Raw genomic sequence first — 17,028 nt, 5'->3', positions numbered from 1 at the left:
CCCTTTTTTAAAAAGGTGATAGAGTGGGTGACTGTATGGAACTTGTAGAACTAATGACATCAGTGCACTTCTGGTCATCTGTACAAATTAATACATTTCATTAAGGGCATTTTATTGGTTTCCACCACAGTTTTATAACATTCATATGAGCTTCCAATGGACCATTTCAAACTGATAATATCACCAGTAGAACTTGGGTGAATGTAAAACACAGCTTGTATCATATGAAGAAATCCTAAACAGCGTAATGGTGTTTACCCTATGTTTCAGGTGATGATCAGGAGTATTTCAAATGTAGAAATGTGTTGCTCATTACATCAAATGATAAGATTGTAAATGTTTTTTTCTAGAGGTAAAATAGTTGGACAAGGGGGCACCCAGATTTGAACTAGGGACCTTTTGATCTGCAGTGAAATGCTCTACCCCTGAGCTATACCCACATTTCTGAAACGTTCACCTTTATTTATTCAGTATTATGTACAAAGTGGAAGCAACATGCAATCACCATCAAAGCAATGCATTTTCAGCCACCAAACCCTCCTTATAAGTATAAGGGGTACAAAAGATGTCCTTTATCTGCCTTGGTAAAATACAGTGAGGTTTCCATTGCAAGAATTCATACATTTCGTATCACATGTAGATCTTGGAACATGGAAAAAAAACTTGTGTCAAATGCACACATTCTGCAAAATGTAACTGTTTCTCTACTGCAGTTTGGTGATTTTGTGCTAAGAGCATAGTTAAACCCAATTGTTCATTGTTTTGTATATGAAATGATGATATATCCTAGTGTTTCTTACAGTGCATTGGGTTGAAAAACATGTTAACAGGATCTATTGAAGAGGGTATATGGTTATGAAACAGGGACTTCTTGAACTACACTCCTACGCTCTACCACTGACATAATCCCTTCAATGTTGAAAACTGCCCTTTTTTAAAAAGGTGATAGACTGGGTGACTCTACGGAACTTGTAGAACTAATGACATCAGAGCACTACTGGTCAGCAGTACAAATTAATACATTTCATTAAGGGCATATTATTGGTTTCCACCACAGTTTTATAACATTCATATGAGCTTCCAATGGAATAGTTCAAACTGATCATATCACCAGTAGAACTTGGGTGAATGTAAAGCACAGCTTGTATCATATGAAGAAATCCTAAACATCTTAATGGTGTTTACCCTATGTTTCAGGAGATGATCAGGAGTATTTCAAATGTAGAAATGTGTTGCTCATTACATAAAATGCTAAGATTGTAAATGTTTTCTTCAATTTATTTAATTAAAAAAATATTTCTACAGGTAAAACTGTTGAACAAGGGGACACCCAGATTTGAACTAGGGACCTCCTGATCTGCAGTCAAATGCTCTACCACTGAGCTATACCCCCATTTCTGAAATGTTCACCTTTATTTATTCAGTAATATGTACAAAGTGGAAGCAACATGCAATCACCATCAAAGCAATGCATTTTCAGCCACCAAACCCTCCTTATAAGTATAAGGGGTACAAAAGATGTCCTTTATCTGCCTTGGTAAAATACAGTGAGGTTTCCATTGCAAGAATTCATACATTTCGTATCACATGTAGATCTTGGAACATGGAAAAAAAATCTTTTGTCAAATGCACAAATTCTGCAAAATGTAACTGCTTCTCTACTCCAGTTTGTTGATGTTGTGCTAAGAGCATAGTTAAACCAAATTGTTCATTGTTTTGTATATGAAATGATGATATATCCTATTGTTTCTTACAGTGCATTGGGTTGAAAAACATTATAACAGGATCTATTGAAGAGGGTATATGGTTATAAAACAGGGACTTCTTGAACTACACTCCTACGCTCTACCACTGACATAAACCCTTCAATGTTGAAAACTGCCCTTTTTTAAAAAGGTGATAGAGTGGGTGACTGTATGGAACTTGTAGAACTAATGACATCAGTGCACTTTTGGTCATCTGTACAAATTAATACATTTCATTAAGGGCATATTATTGGTTTCCACCACAGTTTTATAACATTCATATGAGCTTCCAATGGACTATTTCAAACTGAAAATATCACCAGTAGAACTTGGGTGAATGTAAAACACAGCTTGTATATGTATATGGGGTGCGAAGGATGTCCTTTATCTGCCTTGGTACAATACAGTGAGGTTTCCATTGCAAGAATTCATACATTTCGTATCACATGTAGATCTTGGAACACGGAAAAAAAATCTTTTGTCAAATGCACAAATTCTGCAAAATGTAACTGCTTCTCTACTGCAGTTTGTTGATGTTGTGCTAAGAGCATAGTTAAACCCAATTGTTCATTGTTTTGTATGTGAAATGATGATATATCCTATTGTTTCTTGCAGTGCATTGGGTTGAAAAACATTTTAACAGGATCTATTGAAGAGAGTATATGGTTATGAAACATGGATTTCTTGAACTACACTCCTACTCTCTACCACTGACATAAACCCTTCAATGTTGAAAACTGCCCTTTTTTAAAAAGGTGATAGAGTGGGTGACTTTATGGAACTTGTAGAACTAATGACATCAGTGCACTTCTGGTCATCTGTACAAATTAATACATTTCATTAAGGGCATATTATTGGTTTCCACCACAGTTTTATAACATTCATATGAGCTTCCAATGGACTGTTTTAAACTGGTCATATCACCAGTAGAACTTGGGTGAATGTAAAACACAGCTTGTATCATATGAAGAAATCCTAAACAGCTTAATGGTGTTTACCCTATGTTTCAGGTGATGATCAGGAGTATTTCAAATGTAGAAATGTGTTGCTCATTACATAAAATGCTAAGATTGTAAATGTTTACTTCAATGTATTTAATTAAAAAAATATTTCTACAGGTAAAACAGTTGGACAAGGGGCACCCATATTTGAACTAGGGACCTTTTGATCTGCAGTGAAATGCTCTACCCCTGAGCTATACCCCCATTTTTGAAATGTTCACTTTTATTTATTCAGTAATATGTACAAAGTGGAAGCAACATGCAATCACCATCAATGCAATGCATTTTCAGCCACCAAACCTTCCTTATAAGTATATGGGGTGCGAAGGATGTCCTTTATCTGCCTTGGTAAAATACAGTGAGGTTTCCATTGCAAGAATTCATACATTTCGTATCACATGTAGATCTTGGAACATGGAAAAAAAATCTTTTGTCAAATGCACAAATTCTGCAAAATGTAACTGCTTCTCTACTGCAGTTTGTTGATTTTGTGCTAAGAGCATAGTTAAACCCAATTGTTCATTGTTTTGTATATGAAATGATGATATATCCTATTGTTTCTTACAGTGCATTGGGTTGAAAAACATTTTAACACGATCTATTGAAGGGGGTATATGGTTATGAAACAGGAACTTCTTGAAATTTGAAAAGCACTCCCACGCTCTACCACTGACATAAACCCTTGAATGCTGAAAACTGCCCTTTTTTAAAAAGGTGATAGAGTGGGTGACTGTATGGAACTTGTAGAACTAATGACATCAGTGCACTTCTGGTCAGCTGTACAAATTAATACATTTCATTAAGGGCATATTATTGGTTTCCACCACAGTTTTATAACATTCATATGAGCTTCCAATAGACTATTTCAAACTAATCATATCACTAGTAGAACTTGGGTGAATGTAAAACACAGCTTGTATCATACGAAGAAATCCTAAACAGCTTAATGGTGTTTACCCTATGTTTCAGGTGATGATCAGGAGTATTTCAAATGTAGAAATGTGTTGCTCATTACATAAAATGCTAAGATTGTAAATGTTTACTTCAATTTATTTAATTAAAAAAAAAATTCTACAGGTAAAACAGTTGGACAAGGGGCACCCAGATTTGAACTAGGGACCTTTTGATCTGCAGTGAAATGCTCTACCCCTGAGCTATACCCCCATTTCTGAAATGTTCACCTTTATTTATTCAGTAGTATGTACAAAGTGGAAGCAACATGCAATCACCATCAAAGCAATGCATTTTCAGCCACCAAACCCTCCTTATAAGTATAAGGGGTACAAAAGATGTCCTTTATCTGCCTTGGTAAAATACAGTGAGGTTTCCATTGCAAGAATTCATACATTTCGTATCACATGTAGATCTTGGAACATGGAAAAAAAACTTTTGTCAAATGCACAAATTCTGCAAAATGTAACTGCTTCTCTACTGCAGTTTGGTGATTTTGTGCTAAGAGTATAGTTACAGCCAATTGTTCATTGTTTTGTATATGAAATGATGATATATCCTATTGTTTCTTACAGTGCATTGGGTTGAAAAACATTTTAACAGGATCTATTGAAGAGGGTATATGGTTATGAAACAGGGACTTCTTGAACTACACTCCTACGCTCTACCACTGAGTTAAACCCTTGAATGCTGAAAACTGCCCTTTTTCTAAAAAGGTGATAGAGTGGGTGACTGCATGGAACTTGTAGAACTAATGACATCAGTGCACTTCTGGTCAGCTGTACAAATTAATACATTTCATTAAGGGCATATTATTGGTTTCCACCACAGTTTTATAACATTCATATGAGCTTCCAATGGACTATTTCAAACTGATAATATCACCAGTAGAACTTGGGTGAATGTAAAACACAGCTTGTATCATATGAAGAAATCCTAAACAGTTTCATTGTGTTTACTCTATGTTTCAGGAGATGATCAGGAGTATTTCAAATGTAGAAATATGTTGCTCATTACATAAAATGCTAAGATTGTAAATGTTTTCAATTTATTTAATTAAAAAATATTTCTACAGGTAAAACAGTTGAACAAGGGGGGACCCATATTTGAACTAGGGACCTCTTGATCTGCAGTCAAATGCTCTACCACTGAGCTATAACCCCATTTCTGAAATGTTCACCTTTATTTATTCAGTAATATGTATAAAGTGGAAGCAACATACAATCACCATCAAAGCAATGCATTTTCAGCCACCAAACCCTCCTTATAAGTATGTGGGGTGCGAATGATGTCCTTTATCTGCCTTGGTAAAATACAGTGAGGTTTCCATTGCAAGAATTCATACATTTCGTATCACATGTAGATCTTGGAACATGGAAAAAAAACTTTTGTCAAATGCACAAATTCTGCAAAATGTAACTGCTTCTCTACTGCAGTTTGTTGATTTTGTGCTAAGAGTATAGTTAAACCCAATTGTTCATTGTTTTGTATATGAAATGATGATATATCTTATTGTTTCTTACAGTGCATTGGGTTGAAAAACATTTTAACATGATCTATTGACGAGGGTATATGGTTATGAAACAGGGACTTCTTGAACTGCACTCCTATGCTCTACCACTCAGTTAAACCCTTGAATGCTGAAAACTGCCCTTTTTTAAAAAGGTGATAGAGTGGGTGACTGTATGGAACTTGTAGAACTAATGACATCAGTGCACTTCTGGTCAGCTGTACAAATTAATACATTTAATTAAGGGCATATTATTGGTTTCCACAACAGTTTTATAACATTCATATGAGCTTCCAATGGACTATTTCAAACTGATAATATAACCAGTAGAACTTGGGTGAATGTAAAACACAGCTTGTATCATATGAAGAAATCCTAAACAGTTTCATGGTGTTTACCCTATGTTTCAGGAGTATTTCAAATGTAGAGATGTGTTGCTCATTACATAAAATGCTAAGATTGTAAATGTTTTCTTCAATTTATTTAATTAAAAAAATATTTCTACAGGTAAAACTGTTGAACAAGGGGACACCCAGATTTGAACTAGGGACCTCCTGATCTGCAGTCAAATGCTCTACCACTGAGCTATACCCCCATTTCTGAAATGTTCACCTTTATTTATTCAGTAATATGTACAAAGTGGAAGCAACATGCAATCACCATCAAAGCAATGCATTTTCAGCCACCAAACCCTCCTTATAAGTATAAGGGGTACAAAAGATGTCCTTTATCTGCCTTGGTAAAATACAGTGAGGTTTCCATTGCAAGAATTCATACATTTCGTATCACATGTAGATCTTGGAACATGGAAAAAAAACTTTTGTCAAATGCACACATTCTGCAAAATGTAACTGTTTCTCTACTGCAGTTTGGTGATTTTGTGCTAAGAGCATAGTTAAACCCAATTGTTCATTGTTTTGTATATGAAATGATGATATATCCTAGTGTTTCTTACAGTGCATTGGGTTGAAAAACATTTTAACAGGATCTATTGAAGAGGGTATATGGTTATGAAACAGGGACTTCTTGAACTACACTCCTACGCTCTACCACTGACATAATCCCTTCAATGTTGAAAACTGCCCTTTTTTAAAAAGGTGATAGACTGGGTGACTCTACGGAACTTGTAGAACTAATGACATCAGAGCACTTCTGGTCAGCAGTACAAAGTAATACATTTCATTAAGGGCATATTATTGGTTTCCACCACAGTTTTATAACATTCATATGAGCTTCCAATGGAATAGTTCAAACTGATCATATCACCAGTAGAACTTGGGTGAATGTAAAGCACAGCTTGTATCATATGAAGAAATCCTAACCATCTTAATGGTGTTTACCCTATGTTTCAGGTGATGATCAGGAGTATTTCAAATGTTGAAATGTGTTGCTCATTACATAAAAAGCTAAGATTGTAAATGTTTACTTCAATTTATTTAATTAAAAAGATATTTCTACAGGTAAAATAGTTGGATAAGGGGGCACCCAGATTTGAACTAGGGACCTCTTGATCTGCAGTGAAATGCTCTATCCCTGAGCTATAACCCCATTTCTGAAATGTTCACCTTTACTTATTCAGCAATATGTACAAAGTGGAAGCAACATGCAATCACCATCAAAGCATTGCATTTTCAGCCACCAAACCCTCCTTATAAGTATAAGGGGTACAAAAGATGTCCTTTATCTGCCTTGGTAAAATACAGTGAGGTTTCCATTGCAAGAATTCATACATTTCGTATCACATGTAGATCTTGGAACATGGAAAAAAAAACTTTCGTCAAATGCACAAATTCTGCAAAACGTAACTGCTTCTCTACTGCAGTTTGTTGATTTTGTGCTAAGAGCATAGTTAAACCCAATTGTTCATTGTTTTTTATTTAAATGATGATATATCCTTTTGTTTCTTACAGTACATTGGGTTGAAAAAGATTTTAACAGGATCTATTGACGAGGGTGTATGGTTATGAAACAGGGATTTCTTGAACTGCACTCCTATGCTCTACCACTGAGTTAAACCCTTGAATGCTGAAAACTGCCCTTTTTTTAAAATGGTGATAGAGTGGGTGACTGTATGGAACTTGCAAAACTAATGACATCAGTGCACTTCTGGTCAGCTGTACAAATTAATACATTTCATTAAGGGCATATTATTGGTTTCCACCACAGTTTTATAACATTCATATGAGCTTCCAATGGACTATTTCAAACTGAAAATATCACCAGTAGAACTTGGGTGAATGTAAAACACAGCTTGTATCATATGAGGAAATCCTAAACAGTTTCATAGTGTTTACCCTATGTGTAAGGAGATGATCAGGAGTATTTCAAATGTAGAAATGTGTTGCTCATTACATAAAATGCTAAGATTGTAAATGTTTTTTTCTACAGGTAAAACAGATGAACAAGGGGGCACCCAGACTTGAACTAGAGACCTCTTGATCTGCAGTCAAATGCTCTACCACTGAGCTATACCCCCAATTCTGAAAAGTTTACCTTTATTAATTCAGTAATATGTACTAAGTGCAAGCAACATGCAATCACCATCAAAGTAATGCAATTTCAGCCACCAAACCCTCCTTATAAGTATATGGGGTGCAAAGGATGTACTTTATCTGCCTTGGTAAAATACAGTGAGGTTTCCATTGCAAGAATTCATACATTTCGTATCACATGTAGATCTTGGAACATGGAAAAAAATCTTTTGTCAAATGCACACATTCTACAAAATGTAACTGCTTCTCTACTGCAGTTTGTTGATTTTGTGTTAAGAGCATAGTTAAACCCAATTGTTCATTGTTTTGTATATGAAATTATGATATATCCTATTGTTTCTTACAGTGCATTGGGTTGAAAAACATTTTAACAGGATCTATTGAAGAGGGTATATGGTTATGAAACAGGACTTCTTGAACTACACTCCTACGCTCTACCACTGACATAAACCCTTGAATGTTGAAAACTGCCATTTTTTAAAAAGGTGATAGAGTGGGTGACTGTATGGAACTTGTAGAACTAATGACATCAGTGCACTTCTGGTCAGCTGTACAAATTAATACATTTCTTTAAGGGCATATTATTGGTTTCCACCACAGTTTTATAACATTCATATGAGCTTCCAATGGACTATTTCAAACTGATAATATCACCAGTAGAACTTGGGTGAATGTAAAACACAGCTTGTATCATATGAAGAAATCCTAAACAGTTTCATGGTGTTTACCCTAAATTTCAGGAGATGATCAGGAGTATTTCAAATGTAAAAATGTGTTGCTCATTACATCAAATGCTAAGATTGTAAATGTTTTTTTCTACGGGTAAACACTTGAACAAGGGGGCACCCAGATTTGAACTAGGGACTTCTTGATCTGCAGTCAAATGCTCTACCACTGAGCTATACGCCCTGTTCTGAAAAATTCACCTTTATTAATTCAGTAATATGTACAAAGTGCAAGCAACATGCAATCAACATCAAAGCAATGCATTTTCAGCCCCAAACCCTCCTTATATGTATATGGGGTGGGGCGGATGTCCTTTATCTGCCTTGGTAAAATACAGTGAGGTTTCCATTGCAAGAATTCATACATTTCGTATCACATGTAGATCTTGGAACATGGAAAGGAAATCTTTTGTCAAATGCACAAATTCTGCAAAATGTAACTGCTTCTCTACTGCAGTTTGTTGATTTTGTGCTAAGAGCATAGTTAAACCCAATTGTTCATTGTTTTGTATATGAAATGATGATATATCCTATTGTTTCTTACAGTGCATTGGGTTGAAAAACATTTTAACAGGATCTATTGAAGAGGGTATATGGTTATGAAACAGGGACTTCTTGAACTACACTCCTACGCTCTACCACTGACATAAACCCTTGAATGTTGAAAACTGCCCTTTTTTAAAAAGGTGATAGAGTGGGTGACTGTATGGAACTTGTAGAACTAATGACATCAGTGCACTTCTGGTCATCTGTACAAATTAATACATTTCATTAAGGGCATTTTATTGGTTTCCACCACAGTTTTATAACATTCATATGAGCTTCCAATGGACCATTTCAAACTGATAATATCACCAGTAGAACTTGGGTGAATGTAAAACACAGCTTGTATCATATGAAGAAATCCTAAACAGCGTAATGGTGTTTACCCTATGTTTCAGGTGATGATCAGGAGTATTTCAAATGTAGAAATGTGTTGCTCATTACATCAAATGATAAGATTGTAAATGTTTTTTTCTAGAGGTAAAATAGTTGGACAAGGGGGCACCCAGATTTGAACTAGGGACCTTTTGATCTGCAGTGAAATGCTCTACCCCTGAGCTATACCCACATTTCTGAAATGTTCACCTTTATTTATTCAGTATTATGTACAAAGTGGAAGCAACATGCAATCACCATCAAAGCAATGCATTTTCAGCCACCAAACCCTCCTTATAAGTATAAGGGGTACAAAAGATGTCCTTTATCTGCCTTGGTAAAATACAGTGAGGTTTCCATTGCAAGAATTCATACATTTCGTATCACATGTAGATCTTGGAACATGGAAAAAAAACTTGTGTCAAATGCACACATTCTGCAAAATGTAACTGTTTCTCTACTGCAGTTTGGTGATTTTGTGCTAAGAGCATAGTTAAACCCAATTGTTCATTGTTTTGTATATGAAATGATGATATATCCTAGTGTTTCTTACAGTGCATTGGGTTGAAAAACATTTTAACAGGATCTATTGAAGAGGGTATATGGTTATGAAACATGACTTCTTGAACTACACTCCTACGCTCTACCACTGACATAATCCCTTCAATGTTGAAAACTGCCCTTTTTTAAAAAGGTGATAGACTGGGTGACTCTACGGAACTTGTAGAACTAATGACATCAGAGCACTACTGGTCAGCAGTACAAATTAATACATTTCATTAAGGGCATATTATTGGTTTCCACCACAGTTTTATAACATTCATATGAGCTTCCAATGGAATAGTTCAAACTGATCATATCACCAGTAGAACTTGGGTGAATGTAAAGCACAGCTTGTATCATATGAAGAAATCCTAAACATCTTAATGGTGTTTACCCTATGTTTCAGGAGATGATCAGGAGTATTTCAAATGTAGAAATGTGTTGCTCATTACATAAAATGCTAAGATTGTAAATGTTTTCTTCAATTTATTTAATTAAAAAAATATTTCTACAGGTAAAACTCTTGAACAAGGGGACACCCAGATTTGAACTAGGGACCTCCTGATCTGCAGTCAAATGCTCTACCACTGAGCTATACCCCCATTTCTGAAATGTTCACCTTTATTTATTCAGTAATATGTACAAAGTGGAAGCAACATGCAATCACCATCAAAGCAATGCATTTTCAGCCACCAAACCCTCCTTATAAGTATAAGGGGTACAATAGATGTCCTTTATCTGCCTTGGTAAAATACAGTGAGGTTTCCATTGCAAGAATTCATACATTTCGTATCACATGTAGATCTTGGAACATGGAAAAAAAATCTTTTGTCAAATGCACAAATTCTGCAAAATGTAACTGCTTCTCTACTCCAGTTTGTTGATGTTGTGCTAAGAGCATAGTTAAACCAAATTGTTCATTGTTTTGTATATGAAATGATGATATATCCTATTGTTTCTTACAGTGCATTGGGTTGAAAAACATTATAACAGGATCTATTGAAGAGGGTATATGGTTATAAAACAGGGACTTCTTGAACTACACTCCTACGCTCTAGCACTGACATAAACCCTTCAATGTTGAAAACTGCCCTTTTTTAAAAAGGTGATAGAGTGGGTGACTGTATGGAACTTGTAGAACTAATGACATCAGTGCACTTTTGATCATCTGTACAAATTAATACATTTCATTAAGGGCATATTATTGGTTTCCACCACAGTTTTATAACATTCATATGAGCTTCCAATGGACTATTTCAAACTGAAAATATCACCAGTAGAACTTGGGTGAATGTAAAACACAGCTTGTATATGTATATGGGGTGCGAAGGATGTCCTTTATCTGCCTTGGTACAATACAGTGAGGTTTCCATTGCAAGAATTCATACATTTCGTATCACATGTAGATCTTGGAACACGGAAAAAAAATCTTTTGTCAAATGCACAAATTCTGCAAAATGTAACTGCTTCTCTACTGCAGTATGTTGATGTTGTGCTAAGAGCATAGTTAAACCCAATTGTTCATTGTTTTGTATGTGAAATGATGATATATCCTAGTGTTTCTTGCAGTGCATTGGGTTGAAAAACATTTTAACAGGATCTATTGAAGAGAGTATATGGTTATGAAACAGGGATTTCTTGAACTACACTCCTACTCTCTACCACTGACATAAACCCTTCAATGTTGAAAACTGCCCTTTTTTAAAAAGGTGATAGAGTGGGTGACTTTATGGAACTTGTAGAACTAATGACATCAGTGCACTTCTGGTCATCTGTACAAATTAATACATTTCATTAAGGGCATATTATTGGTTTCCACCACAGTTTTATAACATTCATATGAGCTTCCAATGGACTGTTTTAAACTGGTCATATCACCAGTAGAACTTGGGTGAATGTAAAACACAGCTTGTATCATATGAAGAAATCCTAAACAGCTTAATGGTGTTTACCCTATGTTTCAGGTGATGATCAGGAGTATTTCAAATGTAGAAATGTGTTGCTCATTACATAAAATGCTAAGATTGTAAATGTTTACTTCAATGTATTTAATTAAAAAAATATTTCTACAGGTAAAACAGTTGGACAAGGGGCACCCAGATTTGAACTAGGGACCTTTTGATCTGCAGTGAAATGCTCTACCCCTGAGCTATACCACCATTTTTGAAATGTTCACTTTTATTTATTCAGTAATATGTACAAAGTGGAAGCAACATGCAATCACCATCAATGCAATGCATTTTCAGCCACCAAACCTTCCTTATAAGTATATGGGGTGCGAAGGATGTCCTTTATCTGCCTTGGTAAAATACAGTGAGGTTTCCATTGCAAGAATTCATACATTTCGTATCACATGTAGATCTTGGAACATGGAAAAAAAATCTTTTGTCAAATGCACAAATTCTGCAAAATGTAACTGCTTCTCTACTGCAGTTTGTTGATTTTGTGCTAAGAGCATAGTTAAACCCAATTGTTCATTGTTTTGTATATGAAATGATGATATATCCTATTGTTTCTTACAGTACATTGGGTTGAAAAACATTTTAACAGGATCTATTGACGAGGGTATATGGTTATGAAACAGGAATTTCTTGAAAAGCACTCCCACGCTCTACCACTGACATAAACCCTTGAATGCTGAAAGCTGTCCTTTTTTAAAAAGGTGATAGAGTGGGTGACTGTATGGAACTTGTAGAACTAATGACATCAGTGCACTTCTGGTCAGCTGTACAAATTAATACATTTCATTAAGGGCATATTATTGGTTTCCACCACAGTTTTATAACATTCATATGAGCTTCCAATGGACTATTTCAAACTGATAATATCACCAGTAGAACTTGGGTGAATGTAAAACACAGCTTGTATCATACAAAGAAATCCTAAACAGCTTAATGGTGTTTACCCTATGTTTCAGGTGATGATCAGGAGTATTTCAAATGTAGAAATGTGTTGCTCATTACATAAAATGCTAAGATTGTAAATGCTTACTTCAATTTATTTAATTAAAAAAATATTTCTACAGGTAAAACAGTTGGACAAGGGGGCACCCAGATTTGAACTAGGGACTTTTTGATCTGCAGTGAAATGCTCTACCCCTGAGCTATACCCCCATTTCTGAAATGTTCACCTTTATTTATTCAGTAATATGTACAAAGTGAAAGCAACATGCAATCACCATCAAAGCAATGCATTTTCAGCCACCAAACCCTCCTTATAAGTATAAGGGGTACAAAAGATGTCCTTTATCTGCCTTGGTAAAATACAGTGAGGTTTCCATTGCAAGAATTCATACATTTCGTATCACATGTAGATCTTGGAACATGGAAAACAAATCTTTTGTCAAATGGACAAATACTGCAAAATGTAACTGCTTCTCTACTGCAGTTTGGTGATTTTGTGCTAAGAGTATAGTTAAACCCAATTGTTCATTGTTTTGTATATGAAATGATGATATATCCTATTGTTTCTTACAGTGCATTGGGTTGAAAAACATTTTAACAGGATCTATTGAAGAGGGTATATGGTTATGAAACAGGGACTTCTTGAACTACACTCCTACGCTCTACCACTGACATAAACCCTTCAATGTTGAAAACTGCCCTTTTTTAAAAAGGTGATAGACTGGGTGACTCTACGGAACTTGTAGAACTAATCACATCAGAGCACTTCTGGTCAGCAGTACAAATTAATACATTTCATTAAGGGCATATTATTGGTTTCCACCACAGTTTTATAACATTCATATGAGCTTCCAATGGACTATTTCAAACTGATAATATCACCAGTAGAACTTGGGTGAATGTAAAACACAGCTTGTATCATACAAAGAAATCCTAAACAGCTTAATGGTGTTTACCCTATGTTTCAGGTGATGATCAGGAGTATTTCAAATGTAGAAATGTGTTGCTCATTACATAAAATGCTAAGATTGTAAATGCTTACTTCAATTTATTTAATTAAAAAAATATTTCTACAGGTAAAACAGTTGGACAAGGGGGCACCCAGATTTGAACTAGGGACTTTTTGATCTGGAGTGAAATGCTCTACCCCTGAGCTATACCCCCATTTCCGAAATGTTCACCTTTATTTATTCAGTAATATGTACAAAGTGGAAGCAACATGCAATCACCATCAAAGCAATGCATTTTCAGCCACCAAACCCTCCTTATAAGTATAAGGGGTACAAAAGATGTCCTTTATCTGCCTTGGTAAAATACAGTGAGGTTTCCATTGCAAGAATTCATACATTTTGTATCACATGTAGATCTTGGAACATGGAAAAAAAAACTTTTGTCAAATGCACAAATTCTGCAAAACGTAACTGCTTCTCTACTGCAGTTTGTTGATTTTGTGCTAAGAGCATAGTTAAACCCAATTGTTCATTGTTTTTTATATGAAATGATGATATATCCTTTTGTTTCTTACAGTACATTGGGTTGAAAAACATTTTAACAGGATATATTGACGAGGGTATATGGTTATGAAACAGGGATTTCTTGAACTGCACTCCTATGCTCTACCACTGAGTTAAACCCTTGAATGCTGAAAACTGCACTTTTTTTTAAAAAGGTGATAGAGTGGGTGACTGTATGGAACTTGTAGAACTAATGACATCAGTGCACTTCTGGTCAGCTGTACAAATTAATACATTTCATTAAGGGCATATTATTGGTTTCCACCACAGTTTTATAACATTCATATGAGCTTCCAATGGACTATTTCAAACTGATAATATCACCAGTAGAACTTGGGTGAATGTAAAACACAGCTTGTATCATACAAAGAAATCCTAAACAGCTTAATGGTGTTTACCCTATGTTTCAGGTGATGATCAGGAGTATTTCAAATGTAGAAATGTGTTGCTCATTACATAAAATGCTAAGATTGTAAATGCTTACTTCAATTTATTTAATTAAAAAAATATTTCTACAGGTAAAACAGTTGGACAAGGGGGCACCCAGATTTGAACTAGGGACTTTTTGATCTGCAGTGAAATGCTCTACCCCTGAGCTATACCCCCATTTCTGAAATGTTCACCTTTATTTATTCAGTAATATGTACAAAGTGGAAGCAACATGCAATCACCATCAAAGCAATGCATTTTCAGCCACCAAACCCTCCTTATAAGTATAAGGGGTACAAAAGATGTCCTTTATCTGCCTTGGTAAAATACAGTGAGGTTTCCATTGCAAGAATTCATACATTTCGTATCACATGTAGATCTTGGAACATGGAAAACAAATCTTTTGTCAAATGGACAAATACTGCAAAATGTAACTGCTTCTCTACTGCAGTTTGGTGATTTTGTGCTAAGAGCATAGTTAAACCCAATTGTTCATTGTTTTGTATATGAAATGATGATATATCCTATTGTTTCTTACAGTGCATTGGGTTGAAAAACATTTTAACAGGATCTATTGAAGAGGGTATATGGTTATGAAACAGGGACTTCTTGAACTACACTCCTACGCTCTACCACTGACATAAACCCTTCAATGTTGAAAACTGCCCTTTTTTAAAAAGGTGATAGACTGGGTGACTCTACGGAACTTGTAGAACTAATGACATCAGAGCACTTCTGGTCAGCAGTACAAATGAATACATTTCATTAAGGGCATATTATTGGTTTCCACCACAGTTTTATAACATTCATATGAGCTTCCAATGGACTAGTTCAAACTGATCATATCACCAGTAGAACTTGGGTGAATGTAAAGCACAGCTTGTATCATATGAAGAAATCCTAAACATCTTAATGGTGTTTACCCTATGTTTCAGGTGATGATCAGGAGTATTTCAAATGCAGAAACGTGTTGCTCATTACATAAAATGCTAAGATTGTAAATGTTTACTTCAATTTATCTAATTAAAAAAATATTTCTACAGGTAAAACAGTTGGACAAGGGGGCACCCAAATTTGAACTAGGGACCTTTTGATCTGCAGTGAAATGCTCTACCCCTGAGCTATACCCCCATTTCTGAAATGTTCACCTTTATTTATTCAGTAATATGTACAAAGTGGAAGCAACATGCAATCACCATCAAAGCAATGCATTTTCAGACACCAAACCCTCCTTATAAGTGTACGGGGTACAAAAGATGTCCTTTATCTACCTTGGTAAAATACAGTGAGGTTTCCATTGCAAGAATTCATACATTTCGTATCACATGTAGATCTTCGAACATGGAAAAAAAAATCTTTTGTCAAATGTTCACATTATGCAAAATGTAACTGCTTCTCTACTGCAGTCTGTTGATTTTGTGCTAAGAGCATAGTTAAACCCAATTGTTCATTGTTTTGTATATGAAATGATGATATATCCTATTGTTTCTTACAGTGCATTGGGTTGAAAAACATTTTAACAGGATCTATTGAAGAGGGTATATGGTTATGAAACAGGGACTTCTTGAAAAGCACTCCTACGCTGCCCTTTTTTAAAAAGGTGATAGAGTGGGTGACTGTATGGAACTTGTAGAACTAATGACATCAGTGCACTTCTGGTCAGCTGTACAAATTAATACATTTCATTAAGGGCATATTATTGGTTTCCACCACAGTTTTATAACATTCATATGAGCTTCCAATGGACTATTTCAAACTAATCATATCACCAGTAGAACTTGGGTGAATGTAAAACACAGCTTGTATCATACAAAGAAATCCTAAACAGCTTAATGGTGTTTACCCTATGTTTCAGGTGATGATCAGGAGTATTTCAAATGTAGAAATGTGTTGCTCATTACATAAAATGCTAAGATTGTAAATGCTTACTTCAATTTATTTAATTAAAAAAATATTTCTACAGGTAAAACAGTTGGACAAGGGGGCACCCAGATTTGAACTAGGGACTTTTTGATCTGCAGTGAAATGCTCTACCCCTGAGCTATACCCCCATTTCTGAAATGTACACCTTGATTTATTCAGTAATATGTACAAAGTGGAAGCAACATGCAATCACCATCAAAGCAATGCATTTTCAGCCACCAAACCCTCCTTATAAGTATAAGGGGTACAAAAGATGTCCTTTATCTGCCTTGGTAAAATACAGTGAGGTTTCCATTGCAAGAATTCATACATTTCATATCACATGTAGATCTTGGAACATGGAAAACAAATCTTTTGTCAAATGGACAAATACT

At 35.3% G+C, this 17,028-nt stretch overlaps 5 non-coding genes across 5 annotated transcripts; all 5 read right to left on the bottom strand.

The window, feature by feature from the left end:
* Positions 1-1,321: 1,321 nt before the first annotated feature.
* TRNAC-GCA (transfer RNA cysteine (anticodon GCA)) lies at positions 1,322-1,393 on the bottom strand. The gene has a single exon. It is a non-coding gene; the product is annotated as a tRNA-Cys (tRNA).
* A 4,337-nt stretch (positions 1,394-5,730) lies between these two features.
* Positions 5,731-5,802, bottom strand: TRNAC-GCA (transfer RNA cysteine (anticodon GCA)). Its single transcript has one exon. It is a non-coding gene; the product is annotated as a tRNA-Cys (tRNA).
* Positions 5,803-7,611: 1,809 nt separating this feature from the next.
* TRNAC-GCA (transfer RNA cysteine (anticodon GCA)) lies at positions 7,612-7,683 on the bottom strand. The gene has a single exon. It is a non-coding gene; the product is annotated as a tRNA-Cys (tRNA).
* Positions 7,684-10,415: 2,732 nt separating this feature from the next.
* TRNAC-GCA (transfer RNA cysteine (anticodon GCA)) lies at positions 10,416-10,487 on the bottom strand. The gene has a single exon. It is a non-coding gene; the product is annotated as a tRNA-Cys (tRNA).
* Positions 10,488-13,880: 3,393 nt separating this feature from the next.
* On the bottom strand, positions 13,881-13,952 carry TRNAW-CCA (transfer RNA tryptophan (anticodon CCA)). The gene has a single exon. It is a non-coding gene; the product is annotated as a tRNA-Trp (tRNA).
* Between the last annotated feature and the right edge of the window lie 3,076 nt (positions 13,953-17,028).

The sequence above is a fragment of the Ambystoma mexicanum genome, unplaced genomic scaffold (assembly GCF_040938575.1).
Source record: "Ambystoma mexicanum isolate Mex_15411 unplaced genomic scaffold, UKY_AmexF1_1 Mex_scaf66, whole genome shotgun sequence".
Lineage (NCBI taxonomy): Eukaryota > Metazoa > Chordata > Amphibia > Caudata > Ambystomatidae > Ambystoma > Ambystoma mexicanum.
This window is presented reverse-complemented; position numbering and strand designations above follow the sequence as displayed.